The sequence below is a fragment of the Cydia splendana genome, chromosome 4 (genome assembly GCF_910591565.1).
Source record: "Cydia splendana chromosome 4, ilCydSple1.2, whole genome shotgun sequence".
Lineage (NCBI taxonomy): Eukaryota > Metazoa > Arthropoda > Insecta > Lepidoptera > Tortricidae > Cydia > Cydia splendana.
The window spans coordinates 14,541,269-14,555,305 of NC_085963.1; the positions used below are offsets into that span (position 1 = coordinate 14,541,269).

Genomic DNA, 14,037 nt, shown 5'->3' on the forward strand with positions numbered 1-14,037 from the left:
TGGCACCGACTTCAAACATATCAGTAGGTAACGCATAGACTTCAAAAAGGATAACATTTTATTTCATTCTTTTTGAAGTCGGTTTGCTTTTTTTTGTAAAAAGTTTTTATTTTTCCATTTTTAGTTTTAACGCATTGTTAAGAGCGCGACGCATGAATGAAAAACAAGATCATGTTTAACACTAAATTCGTGTACCTATTTCTTTAATAAATATGTAATCAGGAATTTTCTCGAGTCCGTCTGGGAAATTATAATTCCTGTCACTACTACACTAAATCCATCCTCCGCCCCGCCACTGACCCAATCCCTCAACGCCCCGATCACTCAACCTCACAGCGCATCAACCCCTGATCCAGGAACCCCTCGACCCTGAACCAGAAATTTTCTCGAGTCCGTCTAGGAAATTATAATTCCTGTCAACTAAATCCATCCGCCCGCCCCGCCACTGACCCAATCCCTCTGCCCCCCGATCACTCAACCTCACAGCACATCAACCCCTGATCCAGGAACCCCTCGATCCTGAACCAGCAACTCTTCAACTGCCATTCCCCGACCCCTTAATCCCTGACCCCTTGACTCCTAACCCTAATCCCCGATCAGTAGCCTTACCAGCTTACCACGAGTTTGACATTGATATATTCGCTAGCATGTTTGTAACTTACTTCCTATGCATCTCGCTCGTACTAACCTTAGTGTGAGCGAGATGCATAAAAAGTTACATTTAGATGCATAAGACGTTAGCGAATGTGTCAATGTCAAACTCGTGGTAAGGCTACAGTTGCAGTACATCAAATTGGTGGTTTTCGGAAGCAATTGCTCGAGTTACTTTAGAAAACCCCGAAATCACTTAACACGTGCCTTTAAAAATTGAGGAGTTCCCTCAATTCCTCATGGATTCCATCATCAGACCAGAACCAAAAATAATACGGAAACACCTTGGAGGTAACTACTTCCAAACAAAAAAAGAATTACTCAAATCGGATCACAGGTGCCGGAGTAATCGCTGAACATACTTAAATTTAAAGAAATCATCATCATTATCATCAAAATAATCATCATCATCAGGTCTACTTCATCAAATTGGTGGTTTTCGGGAGAAAATGCTCGAGTTGCTTAAGAAAACGCCCAAAACACCATGCATGTGCCTTTAAAAATTGAGGAGTTCCCTCAATTCCTCATGGATCCCATCATCAGAACAGAACCAAATTAAAATGGGACCAACTCGGAGGTAGCTCCTTTCAAACAAAAAAAGAATTACTCAAATCGGACTACGGATGTCGGAGTAATCGGTGAACGTACATAGAAAAAAAAATAGCCACAACCGAATACAGAACCTCCTCCTTCCATGAAATTGAAGTCGGTTAAAAAATAATAAAAAAAAAACACTGTTCACTATTTTATTCCACTAGTCGATACAGTTCATGTTAATGTTATAATTTCTCCAAGAAACATTATATACTAGCCTATCGTACAAAATATCCATAAAATTGAATATGTATTTAATATTTTTTGTTTTTTTAAGTCGGTTTGATTCCCGGGCAAGACAAGCGATTTTTTAAAAATCTTTGAATGCAGTTTTGTTTCTTTTTTTAAATAAAATAATGTTTTCTTTAAGTAAAATGATAATCTTATCTTTTGAAACCAGTTTAAACCAGTTTGAAGTATCAAACTGGTATCAAAAGATAAGATTATCGTACTCAGTAGAGTACCTTAAGAAGCTTAAAGGTACTGTTACACTTGCTCCGCAATAGCATGCCAATATGCGTGCTTTTTTAGTATGCTTAATATGAGCATGCTTATGAACTGTTCACATTAAATTTTCTATGTGCCACTAAAAAGCATGCTTCAAAGTAGCACGTCCTAAACACACATGCTAGAAGGTATTTGCTTAATAGTTGCATGCTAGGCTAACTAGCATGTGTAACAGTACTTTTAGTATTTTTTTACCTTCTATCAATCATGAAAAATGTATAATAAATGGCTAGCTTTATTTTTGTAATGCTGGCACTTCATAATCTAAATTAAAAGAAATGTACAATTTTCTTCTTCGTTCAAACTAGAATTAGGGGTATATAAAGCCACCGTTTTGAATTTATCATCAGTACATTCAAATCATTCGTCTAAAACGATTAAAAACACCAAAAAAATAGTACATATTACCTACCAAGTTCTCGAAAATCATCCTATTTACAACTTTATCCGCTGAGTCCGTTTTTGGACGTCTAGTATTTTGCTACTTGGTAGTAGTACTCTCTACAAACAATAAACATGTAAGTATAGAGGTGTTTAAGAGAGAAGGGGACTGCCGCTTCTTCATACAAACGTAGTTCCCATTTTCCTCTGGATGTTAGCATCCGGGAAGAAAAATGATGACCACGTGGTCTTCCACGTTTTCTTTTCTCAAAGCAATTGGTTGCTGTGAACTCAAGATTGTCCCTCAGCGCACGTTGTTGGTTATTTCTTGTGCTAACATTCCCTTTCTGTTCCCAGGTGCTGCGGAGGTTGTGGTGGCTGCTGTGGAGGCTGCTGCGGCGGATGCTGCTGTCCTTGCATCACCATCTACACATGTTGCACCAAGATTTGCTGAGTAGTGGCAGCAGGAGTGCCGGCAGTCATGCCAGCGCTTCTGACGCTTCTACCAAAACCCGTGTTGTGTGGATGTCATATTCTCACAAGTGTTGTTGCGTGAAATAAATTATGTATTAAGCTTATTTTACAGTTTCATTACTGAACCCATAGGTGTTAAAGTAGAGTTCTCGGCCATTCCTCCGGCTAGGGTCTAGGGTAGTTCCCCGAACTGTGAACTCGCTGTTCGTCAGAAAGATCAATTGAATACAGTGCTACTTAGTCCGAGATGGGCATTTCGTAAGTGATTCCTGATTCCCCGATTACATCTGATTACCGATTCCCAGATTACTTTGTAATCTAACGATACCGAATTACTAAGTACAATTCCATTTGATCAGGAATCAATTTCGAAAATGATGACCATGACCAATAAAACGACGTCTATGACGACTTTTATGACATACTGCGAGGCCGCCATTTTGGAATCCAAAATGGTCATCATATTCGAACTGCGCCCCCTAAAACCTATAAAACGACATCCATGACGACTTTTATGACATAGTGCATGGCCGCCATCTTGGATTCCAAAATAATCATCATCGAAATCTGCGCCCCCTAAAACCTATAAAACGACATCCATGGCGACTTTTATGACATAGTGCATGGGCGCCATCTTGAATTCCAAAATTGTCTTCATTTTTGAAAAAAAACTTAAATTAAAAATACAATATTATAAATGTGTAACAAACCGAGCACTTTCATTTGATACCAAACTCGACCATACTTTCTTGCAAATTAAAGTGACCAGAATAGCAAGACCCCTCTTAAATGGCTTTTTAGCATTTTAAGCTCTTCTAGCTCAACCTCTTGTTCGAGCCTGCTCAAAATTTAATGACTATAATGAATTTGATGAATATAATGCCCTCTCACAAATATAGATTCCGGGACTGGGCAGTCAGCATGAGAAAATGTTCAATGGCTGGAAAGTGCAGGGGTCAAAATGTCCATACGAACTGGCTGTCTATGTGGTAAAAAGTATGAACGTTGTAATGCCTTAGTGTCAAAATGTACATATAATCGTGGTCACAATGGTCTAGTGACAAATGGTACACATCTTAAAATTCAAGTACAACAAAAGGGGTGATAGACGAAACGCTTGATTGATATAACGTGCTTAAGTTTAAATGAATAACTGTCAAAAAATTAACTAGACATGAAAAAAAATTGGTGTTTTTCTCCAGCATATCCACTTTACCACGTGAAACTGCACCACTACAGCTGGAGTTAGATGCATATATTGCTGCTTGATTGTACTTTTAAAAATACTAACGGCAATAATCATATGTCGCACTCCAGCGGGCGATATGCGGGCACATCAAAAGTAAGTTTCACATATAAATCAATATATTTTCAAGTTTTCAGAATAAGGTATTTTTACTAAGTGTCCTATGTTATTGGTAAAATACTGTTGTACCAATTTCTTTCCCTCCCCTTTTGTCCGCCACTCGTCGCGGCTCATGACATGTTCCCGCCAGTCTGTACGAAATGTGTAACTCGTCCCGCCATTTTTTTTAACTATAAGTACTAAAAAATCTACATGGGAAAATTCTGATCACGCAAAAGTATGTTATTTTTTACCTCTCTGTATATTGTATTTATCAATAAATTAATTTTATTTCTACGCTGGTAGTTGCATATTTAAGACTGATACATGATAACAGGTTAGTTACAAATACTAAGTATGTATACTAGTAAATAACGTTGTTTTTTGGAAACCTTACCACATGACGTGCCCGCAAATTCCCCTACGAGCGACAACTACGTCTGATTAAAGTAAAGCCCGCACGCGGCCTAACAAACAGACTGTATACCAGTTGCGTAACCTGGATATACCTAGATTTATAGATTCCTACAAGTGACCTTTCGCCATATGATTAAATAAATAAATTACGACACATCATTACAAATTATTTTATTTCAATTTATAAAGTACCGTAAGTTACGAACATAAATCACAATCAGCTACCTCCTTAATTAGGCACTTAAACTAAAAAAATACTTCAATTAGGCACTTAAACTAAAAAATTACTTTACTTATTCACAAACTAAAAAAAACCTTCATTTAAGCACTTAAACTAAAAAAATGGGTACGTTTGTAGTATAATTAGCACTTATTCTTTATTTTGTAATCTAATTATTGTAGTTTTTTTCATTTTTCTTCAACTTCACAATACACTTCAAGAAATTAGTAATAGTAATCTCTTTGTTCTTCAATTGTTGTAACTTTTTTTTATAATTTTTATCAAATAAAATGTCACATTTTCTTCTCTTTACATTTTCAAATAGCACATCTTTAGCTTTTGATTCTTGATAGATGGCTTCCTTTCTTAAAAAGAGAATAAATTGAAATAAGCTTGGATTAGCCCGCATTCTTTTATTTAACCTACTATGCCACCCCTCCAACGCGTTGTTGGTGCGATGTCTCTCACCTGCACAGCTGATTTCTGCCAAAAGTGATTTTGACAACCATTGTTTATTAAAATACTTTTCAAACTTCTCTATTGGGGTGGTTTCACGTTGACTGCCCACTCCCGGAATGGATCTGTTATGCTTGGGCAAACTAGACATTATTTCAGCCCACCCTTGTAATATTAGATCGGCTGGTAAGAAAGGCAAATATGACGCTAATTCTGCTAACTTGCGGCCATCTTTAGTGTCTTCTAGTTTAAGTTCCTCAGATTTTCTCCATATAGCCTTGTTGTAGTGAAAAAAACATCCACTTACGTCGCATTCAGGGTAAACTTCTTTGAAGGCATTTATAGCAGCTCTTTCGTAATCAGTTTTATATTTTTTTACGCACATGCCTAACTCATTTCTCAGGTAATTGAAGAGTCGTAAGTAGGTGTTTGTGGTTTTATCAGGAAGCAATGCATATAGCATTGGTATGATATTAGTTTGCTCTTCTGTGCTATTTACATCCATATGTATAGTAAATAGCTGCTCAAACGGTTGAGGAGTTATTTTGAACGTGCCATCTCCAAAGAATATTGTGTCATCACTTTTATTTTTTAATACTTTTCTCGAGTATTTGGTGCCGAATAATAAAATTTTATCGTCATTTCCATCCTCCCAAATTAAAAAATTTTGTCTTAATATTATTGGTACTTCGACGTCTTGTAGTGTTTTGAAAGACGTCGATTTGACCTGCAAAAACTCCTTTCGTGCTCTATACAATGACCTTTTTTTATTTTCAAATAATGGAATCGTACAATCATCCGAATCTTCATCTGTGTCCATATCCCGACTATAAACATCTTCAAATATTTTTTGAACGGATTCATAGGACTCGCAAACCATTTTTCTGCATTTTTGATAAGCTAGGTGATTTTTATTTTTCGACGAGGATGGCTCACAAGTATGTGCACTTTTTCGCACAATCTTTGTTCGACTGGCGTTTAAGGTAATCGATGAACCACACGACAGACGGTTTATGCACTTCCATAGAGTGGACCCACTTGGATTATGCACGCCCAAAGTATATCTATGTACACCAAGTAACAGTGAATCCCTGCCTTTTTGAGTTTTACTGAATATCAGTTTTTCGCTTTCTTCTTGCATTGTAACTGAATAACTCCGAGAAACATTATAAAGTGACATTAAACATTGTTTTAGTATTTATCAGTCATAATGCAAGTTACTTTTTAATCTAAAGTGGCCAATATAAATTGACAGAGATAGGTTGAATGCTATGTAAAGAGGTAGGTACGTAACGTAATTTAGTCATAGTGAAGTCGTCGTAGTAATTCTGAATACCTGAATTCATAGCTGGGCGAGTAACTATAAATATCGCCGTGTCTCTTTTATTTTCACGGGAGTGCTTATCTTTTGTTCGTGTTTATAGCCGATAGCTCATAGCTAACAGGTACATACCTGGTGGGATTTTACGTCTACTGTACAAGTAATGTTTAAATATACAAGCAAAATTGTTTTAAGATATAAGAGGGAAACGAGCAGACAAATCGCCAGATGATAAGCGATTAAAATCACCAAAGAACACTCACAACCACTTCAGTGAAAGGACTGTCTTGTATATATCGTTTAGATATGATTGAGCTTCACTGGAGTTACATAGTTAAAAATAAATAAATGACTAAACATTAAATTTTAACCTTTATTATTTAATTCTAGTCTACAGCCTAAAATGACCTTATTCTATTAGGGCAGACGACACGGTAACATTTATCAACTGTAGAGTACTTTTATAAATTTGTATGATGTCTGCTGTGTGGATTTCATTAAAATCAGTAACTGATGCACTATAATTTAATACATGGTCCCAGTTTTCAGATTCTAAATGTTGACGGCACACCCTTGCATCTCGTGGCACATAAAAATTATGTTTTGATAAAAGCATGGCCTTTGAAAGATACGGGATATGGAGAAGATCCATCGCGGGGCATTCACTAAAAATGCATCGGCTGCTATCGGTTATTGCTCGTTTTAGTGTAGGACGAGACCTGGAATCATATGTGTTATTTAACTCGAAGTAGCTCATATTTTTCAATATTTTACCACAATTTTTAATTGCTAAATTCTTTATTGCTAAATCAATCACAAATTGACAGTTAGTATTTTTAATAACTGACGTTCACATTCTAGTGGCTTGTATTATTTTTACCTTATATTTAGCATGAAGTTTTTAAATCTAGCTGAGTGTCTATATAGATATAGCTATTATTAGTTTGATGTTGATGAGTACACACACAGGCATGTTTATTTTTAGAAACATGGTTTACTGTCATCCGCGTCTAAGGCAATTTCGTCGAATGAAATTCTGGTTATTCGCGTATAAGGCAATTTGCGTTTCTAGTACTATGCGTAATTTGAACATACCGGCCATTTGCGTAATAAAATTCGGGTAATCTACGTAACTGGTAATTTGTGTACGAAATTCTGGTCATCCGCGTATAAGGTAATTTGCGTTTCTGGCACTATGCGTCTGAACGCTTTTTTTAACCGCCGCAAAACGAAACTGAACAAAAATCTGAGAATTTTTCACTTATAAAAATTATTTCCCTCAAACGTAATGCATTGATCTAGAACTGTACAACTTTTGTAAAATTTGGAGTAAAACCAAACGTTTTAGTTAGAATAAAGCTTTATACCATGTACAAAAAGGAAACATTATTACCGTGATGCATTTACGCATGTGTTCGCGTTGGCTATTATACATTATGGCACTTGTTTAATTGGACCTGAACACATTTTAACTGCCGTCCATTTGAACCACTGCAAATTTTGAAATTTTTACTTTTTGCCATATACACAGCCGGTCCGTATGGACATTTTGACACTAAGGCATTACAACGTTCATACTTTTTACCACATAGACAGCCAGTTCGTATGGACATTTTGACCCCTGCACTTTCCAGCCATTGAACATTTTCTCATGCTGACTGCCCAGTCCCGGAATCCAAATATACATTATAACATTTATAACAGATATAAATGGATATAAAATTGAACCACCGGTATAAAACACTAATGAGGGTGAGAGTCAGGATGGCGGGTGTACCTAGATAAAAATAAACAAAAAGCATACCATATTTTAGTACCTAATTTGTACTATTTGGTACCTCCTTTAAAAAAATTAGTACCTCACGGTATTAAAAGTTATCACCAAAAAACATTACACCCGCCATTCTGACAGTCAGAATGGCGGGTTTATTTTATTACGCAATGATCCCGCGATTATTGATAAATTCTATAAAAGCCAAATTTTAGTACCTTTTTAGTACTTTCATATTCATTTATAAATTGAGCCACATTATTTGTGGTTTCCGAGTTTTACTCATTTTACACTTTACATTGCTATTACAATTTTACAGGCGCTTCGATTTTTCACCGTATCGATTTCGTTTTTAAGAAAAAACGCTACGCTACAACTATTGTTATTACGCCAGGATTTAGTACCTTTTACGTTTAATTTGTTACCTTTTCACGTTTAATCTGTTAAGTTCAATTAACTATGAAAATTACCTCTTACAAATGGCCAGGCGCGATGTCAAAGAATTCTTCCTATGAAAAAATTCCGCGTACCGTGTACATATACCTACTCTTAAGTATATCGTGATTACTGATTAATCAAATAAAACCCGCAAATGATGTCTGTTTGTCGGTATATTAGTGTGATGAATATACTTCTTTGTGGGATCCCGTTGATTTTGCTAAGAAGACATACGATTGAAATACGTACCTTTTAGAAATACAAGCAATTATTTCATTTAACTATTACATGATGTTTTTCTATCGTCTTGGTACAGTTTTTCTTCTGACAAGGTCGCTGTGTCTGAGTATGAATATGGCACGGAAAGCGACCCCACAGGGAATATTACGCAAAACTCTGCGTAGAGGGCGTCACTAGCACCAACACAGGGCCTACCGCGAAACACGAAAATCAAAAGTTCGGTTTCTGCCTCTCTATCACTCTTGCATATTCGATCGATAGAGAGGCAGATAACGAAGTTTCGATTTTTGCGTTTCGCGGTTAAGCCACTTGTACACAAACCGCCTTGAGTATCAATGTCTAGCCTAGTTCGGACTACATAGTCGAGTGGCGAGTTGCGAGTATTACGTGTCTGAACACCAACAATTTAGTCGAGTAGATTAGTCAGTAAATTAGTCGAATGGATCCATTTTGTTCTATTTTTTCTGGCGAGTGAGCCTCCCCGTGGCCTCACTCCACCACTCTTACTAGTCTTCTCGACTAAATTTTTGGTGTTCAGACACGTTTAGTAACTAAAATACTCACTGTATGTATGTTGGTTTTTCGGGGATACTTAGGGGGTGGGGAGGGGGGGGGGGATTTAAGGTCAATGAGGGCATTTCCGTCATAGTTTAAGTTCACTGGCCGGTCATAACTATGATGATATTAACTTTTTAATAAACCTTATCACTGTAATAGATTAAGCATTTATTTAACCTATGAGATATAGACGACCAGTCTGGCCTAGTGGGTAGTGACCCTGCCTGCGAAGCCGATGGTCCTGGGTTCGAATCCCAGTAAGGGTATTTATTTGTGTGATGAACACTAATATTTGTTCCTGAGTCATGGGTGTTTTCTATGTATATAAGTATGTATTTATCTATATAAGTATGTATATCGTCGCCTAGCACCCATAGTACAAGCTTTGCTTAGTTTGGGGCTAGGTTGATCTGTGTAAGATGTCCCCAATATTAATTATTTATATATTTTATTTATTTATATAAAGGTACTCATATTAAACTCCTAGTACTGCTGGTTATTTAAATATGATTTTTTTAAAGACATGTCAGTTGACGGATTTTCCCTAGGGTTTGGGGCATTTCTGTCAACCAACGATTTTTCTTGTATCGTGACGTATTACAAACATGTAGGTACTTACGTCAAGTGAACATAAATACCACTATACCCTTAATCGAAACTAAACCTTAGTGAACTCAATTTAAGGTTAAATTTAGATTTTATTCCCAAATATATTCTTGGGGCAAATCCGTCCTATTTTTTTTTAAATTAAACTTTTAAAAAAAGTTTAAAAATAAAATCTACTTTTTAATTTTAAATAATACAGCACAGATATCTTAGATTGATGTACGAAAGCTACCACGAATTTATATGAGAAATTTTACAATTCAGTAAAAATCTCGCATCACTGCATGAGTATGATATGAGTTATACTTACCTAAGTGAGTCAAATCAAAAAAGGTTGGCAATATATGAAATAGGGAAATTCCGGCACATGACGATTTTTCCCGTTTCGTAATTGACGGATTTGTCCGCTCGATAGTTTTGTAAACACAAATTTTAACCACCCATGGTTTCTCACCAAGAGATTATAATGTAAAATGGATAAAAAGACCGATAAACAATTAAACATGCATATCGAACAATAATAAACATACTAAGGGCTGATTTAGACTGCGCGCGAACTCGCATGCATTTTAGTTACATTGCGGACTGTTGGTTACGTCCAATTCAACCGACCGATCAAAAACCGCAGTGTAATGAAACTCGCATGCGAGTTCTCGCATCGTCTAAAATTCTAAATAAGCCATTATTAAGGCCGAACTTACATCGTCTCATCCCAACTTCACAAAACAGAGCAGCACACTTAGCTCGATATCAAGTTCGGAGCGCACCTGAACTTTAATAGCGTTATTTTTTTTTCATTTACTGGCGACAGCGCTGTTTCTGACTACTGTTGTGATCTGTTTTTGACTACTGGTATTAAATATGCTCTCTGCTTTAGCGATCGAGTCAGCAAGTGTATACTGTTGTTAGAATAGTCGCAAATGTTGTTGGACGGATTTACTCCTCTGACGGATTTGCCACATTGACCTTAATAGTTTTGTTTTTCACATTTTTCCTTCAAATATAAATTTATTTTTCAGTGTGAAAAAGAAATGTTTTGTAATGTTCTATTCGAGCGCTTTCAAATGATATCCTACTCGACCTAGTAACTATAGACTTGTAAATTTTGCCCCCTCTTTATATTGGGCATTTTCCATAATTATTAAAAATTCATAAACAAATAATCATTCCAAATTTTAAATCGATAGCTTCCGTAGTTCTCGATATATTTAGCGATATGACATACGGACGGACAGACGGACAGAGTCGCACCATGAGGGTTCCTTTTGTACTTTTTTGGTACGGAACCCTAAAAAGGACATCAACGGGACGAGAAGTCATATACCGACAAACAGACATAATTTGCGGGTTTTATTTCATTAATCACCATATACTTAAAAGTAGGTATTAGGTACACAATTACAAGCACAATGAAGAGCAGAATTGTTTCATATGAAGAATTCTATGACATGGCGCCTGGCCATTTGTAAGACGTAATTTTCATAGTTAATTGAACTTAACAGATTAATCGTGAAAAGGTAGCAAATTAAACGTAAAAGGTACTAAATCCTGGCGTAATAACAATAGTTGTAGCGTAGCGTTTTTTCTTAAAAACGAAATCGATACGGTGGAAAATTACAGCGCCTGCAAAATTGTAATAGCAATGTAAAGTGTAAAATGAGTAAAACTCGGAAACCACAAATAAAATGGCTCAATTTATAATTGAATATGAAAGTACTAAAAAGGTACTAAAATTTGGCTTTTAAAGAATTTATCAATAATCGCGGGATCATTGCGTAATAAAATACACCCGCCATTCTGACTGTCAGAATGGCGGGTGTAATGTTTTTTGGTGATAACTTTTAATACCGTGAGGTACTAATTTTTTTAAAGGAGGTACCAAATAGTACAAATTAGGTACTAAAATATGGTATGCTTTTTGTTTATTTTTATTTAGGTACACCCGCGATCCTGACTCTCACCTAGCACCTGTCTAAGTATATCACCATCTATCATATACGTTCACCCAATTTCATTTAAATTAGAACAATTTTTTTTTTTTTTTTTTTTTTTATGTTATAGTCAGCAAACGAGCAGACGAGCCGCCTGATGGGAAGCGGTTATCGTCGCCCATGGACATAAGCAACACCACAGGAGCCACTTAAGCGTTGCCGACCCTTGAGAACCCTAAATACCCGCTTCTTGAAGAATCCCATGTCGTAGCGCAAAGGAAATACCTCAGGAGGCAAGTCATTCCACATTCTGCACGTTCTGGGAAGAAACGAGCGAGATGCCCGCTTATTCTTGGTGTGCCATGTATCTAAGAAGTGGGGATGAACTTTGCTCCTTTGGCGGGAGGTGCGGTGATAGAAACGAGACGATGGCACCAAATCAAAAAGTTCTTCCGAGCATTCCCCATTGTACAGACGGTAGAACATGCAAAGAGAGCCAACGTCTCTCCGAAGGCTAAGAGGTTCTAAGCTATTTACTTAAGTTATTGAGTATCAAACTATCCTCTGATAGTTCAGCTTAAAAACATCGAAATGCCGGGACGTGCCCCTAGCCAGTGTGCTCAAAGTCGAATGTAAGTCTATAGAATAATTAACCTTTTCGACGCCGTGTCAAACACAAAAGCTGTCACGCGGACCGGACGCCACGTCACCGAAGTTTCAAAACTGAAATTGAACTTTATGCATATGCACGTAGGTCTATGTTGCCCTGTGGTCTGTGACCGATTAATCAGTCTCTGGCGTTGAACCTGCGGTGCGGGTATATCGGTCATTGGCGTCCAAAAGGTTAAAGGAATCACGCCTTATTTATAAAACTTTACGGGCCTGATTTAGTTACGTTTTATCCCTTTCTTACAAATATTTAGGTACATGAATCAAAATGACAGCTAAAGAACAATTGATGGCGGTTTGGGGTCCTGGAGTGAACACCTACCTCGCAAAATGGCTACACGGCAGAAAAACAACAACGCAAATGGTGGGATTACGTCATAAAAGCTACAGTGAAAGTTGTCTACGTCGGAAAATGTACACACAGCAGAAAGCCAACGTTGAAGAAAACCCACTACTCTTGAATACCTCCTGAGTAGACTACATCGTCAAATGACTCTGTCGCAAAATGACTACTTCTTGAAATATATGGTCAGCAAAAATATTTATATATGTATTAAAAAAAATGTACTTTATTATGCTTTTATTATATTTCATCATCATCAACTCATCAAGTGAATGCAGTGGAAATGAGAGCGTTGAGAAGTGTGTGTGGTGTGAGATTGCAAGATAGAATTAGGAACAGTGTGATAAGGGAATAGTGTGATAAGGGAATAGTGTGGACTGAATGTAGACGTAGTGACAAAAATTGAGAAAGGTATGTTGAGATGGTTTGGACATGTGGTAAGAATGAGTGAAAGAAGGCAAACAAAGAGAGTGTATAAGGAAGAAGTGGAAGTTGGAGTTGGAAGGGGTAGACCTCGGCGGACTTTCTCTGATCAGATTGGGGAAATCCTGCCAGGTCAAGAGCACCCTAAACCGGCGAGCGTGTATGAGGAATGTTATGAAAGTGAAGGAAGCGAAAGAGGTATGTCAGGATCGTAGTAAGTGGAAATCCGTGGTCTCTGCCTATCCCTCCGGGAAATAGGCGTGGTATCGTTTTGGGTCGTCCCATTCGTTTTTCGTCAAGTTCTTAAATTAGTCCTATTCTGCTTTCGTTACTCATTCTACATTTGTCACAATCGTCGGTGGCTTTCAATGTAGAATGAGCGACGAAAGCAGAATAGGACTAATTTAAGAACTTGACGAAAAACGAATGGGACGATCCAAGACGATACCATAGGCGTGATTATATGTATGTATCATCAACTCATCATGATCACCATTAGCAGCTGAACGACGTCCACTGCTGGACATAGGCCTCAGCCAGAGATTGCATTACAAAATAATTAAAAATATAATAAAATACATTAAATTCTTTTTTAATACAAATATAAATGTTTTTGCTGACCATATATTTCAAGAAGTTGTAATTTTGCGACAGTCATTTCTTCAACGTTGGCTTTCTGAAGCACTACCACC

The 14,037-nt window shown here is 37.0% G+C and overlaps 1 protein-coding gene and 1 long non-coding RNA gene across 2 annotated transcripts in view; one reads left to right on the top strand and one right to left on the bottom strand.

Moving 5' to 3' along the window:
- Positions 1 to 14,037, top strand: part of LOC134789988 (phospholipid scramblase 2) — a 412,262-nt gene that overhangs the window by 348,766 nt on the left and 49,459 nt on the right. The window lies entirely within an intron of this gene.
- On the bottom strand, positions 4,526 to 8,040 carry LOC134789971 (uncharacterized). Its single transcript, XR_010144139.1, has 2 exons — positions 7,760 to 8,040; positions 4,526 to 7,085 (listed from the first exon to the last, which is right to left on the bottom strand). It is a non-coding gene; the product is annotated as an uncharacterized LOC134789971 (long non-coding RNA).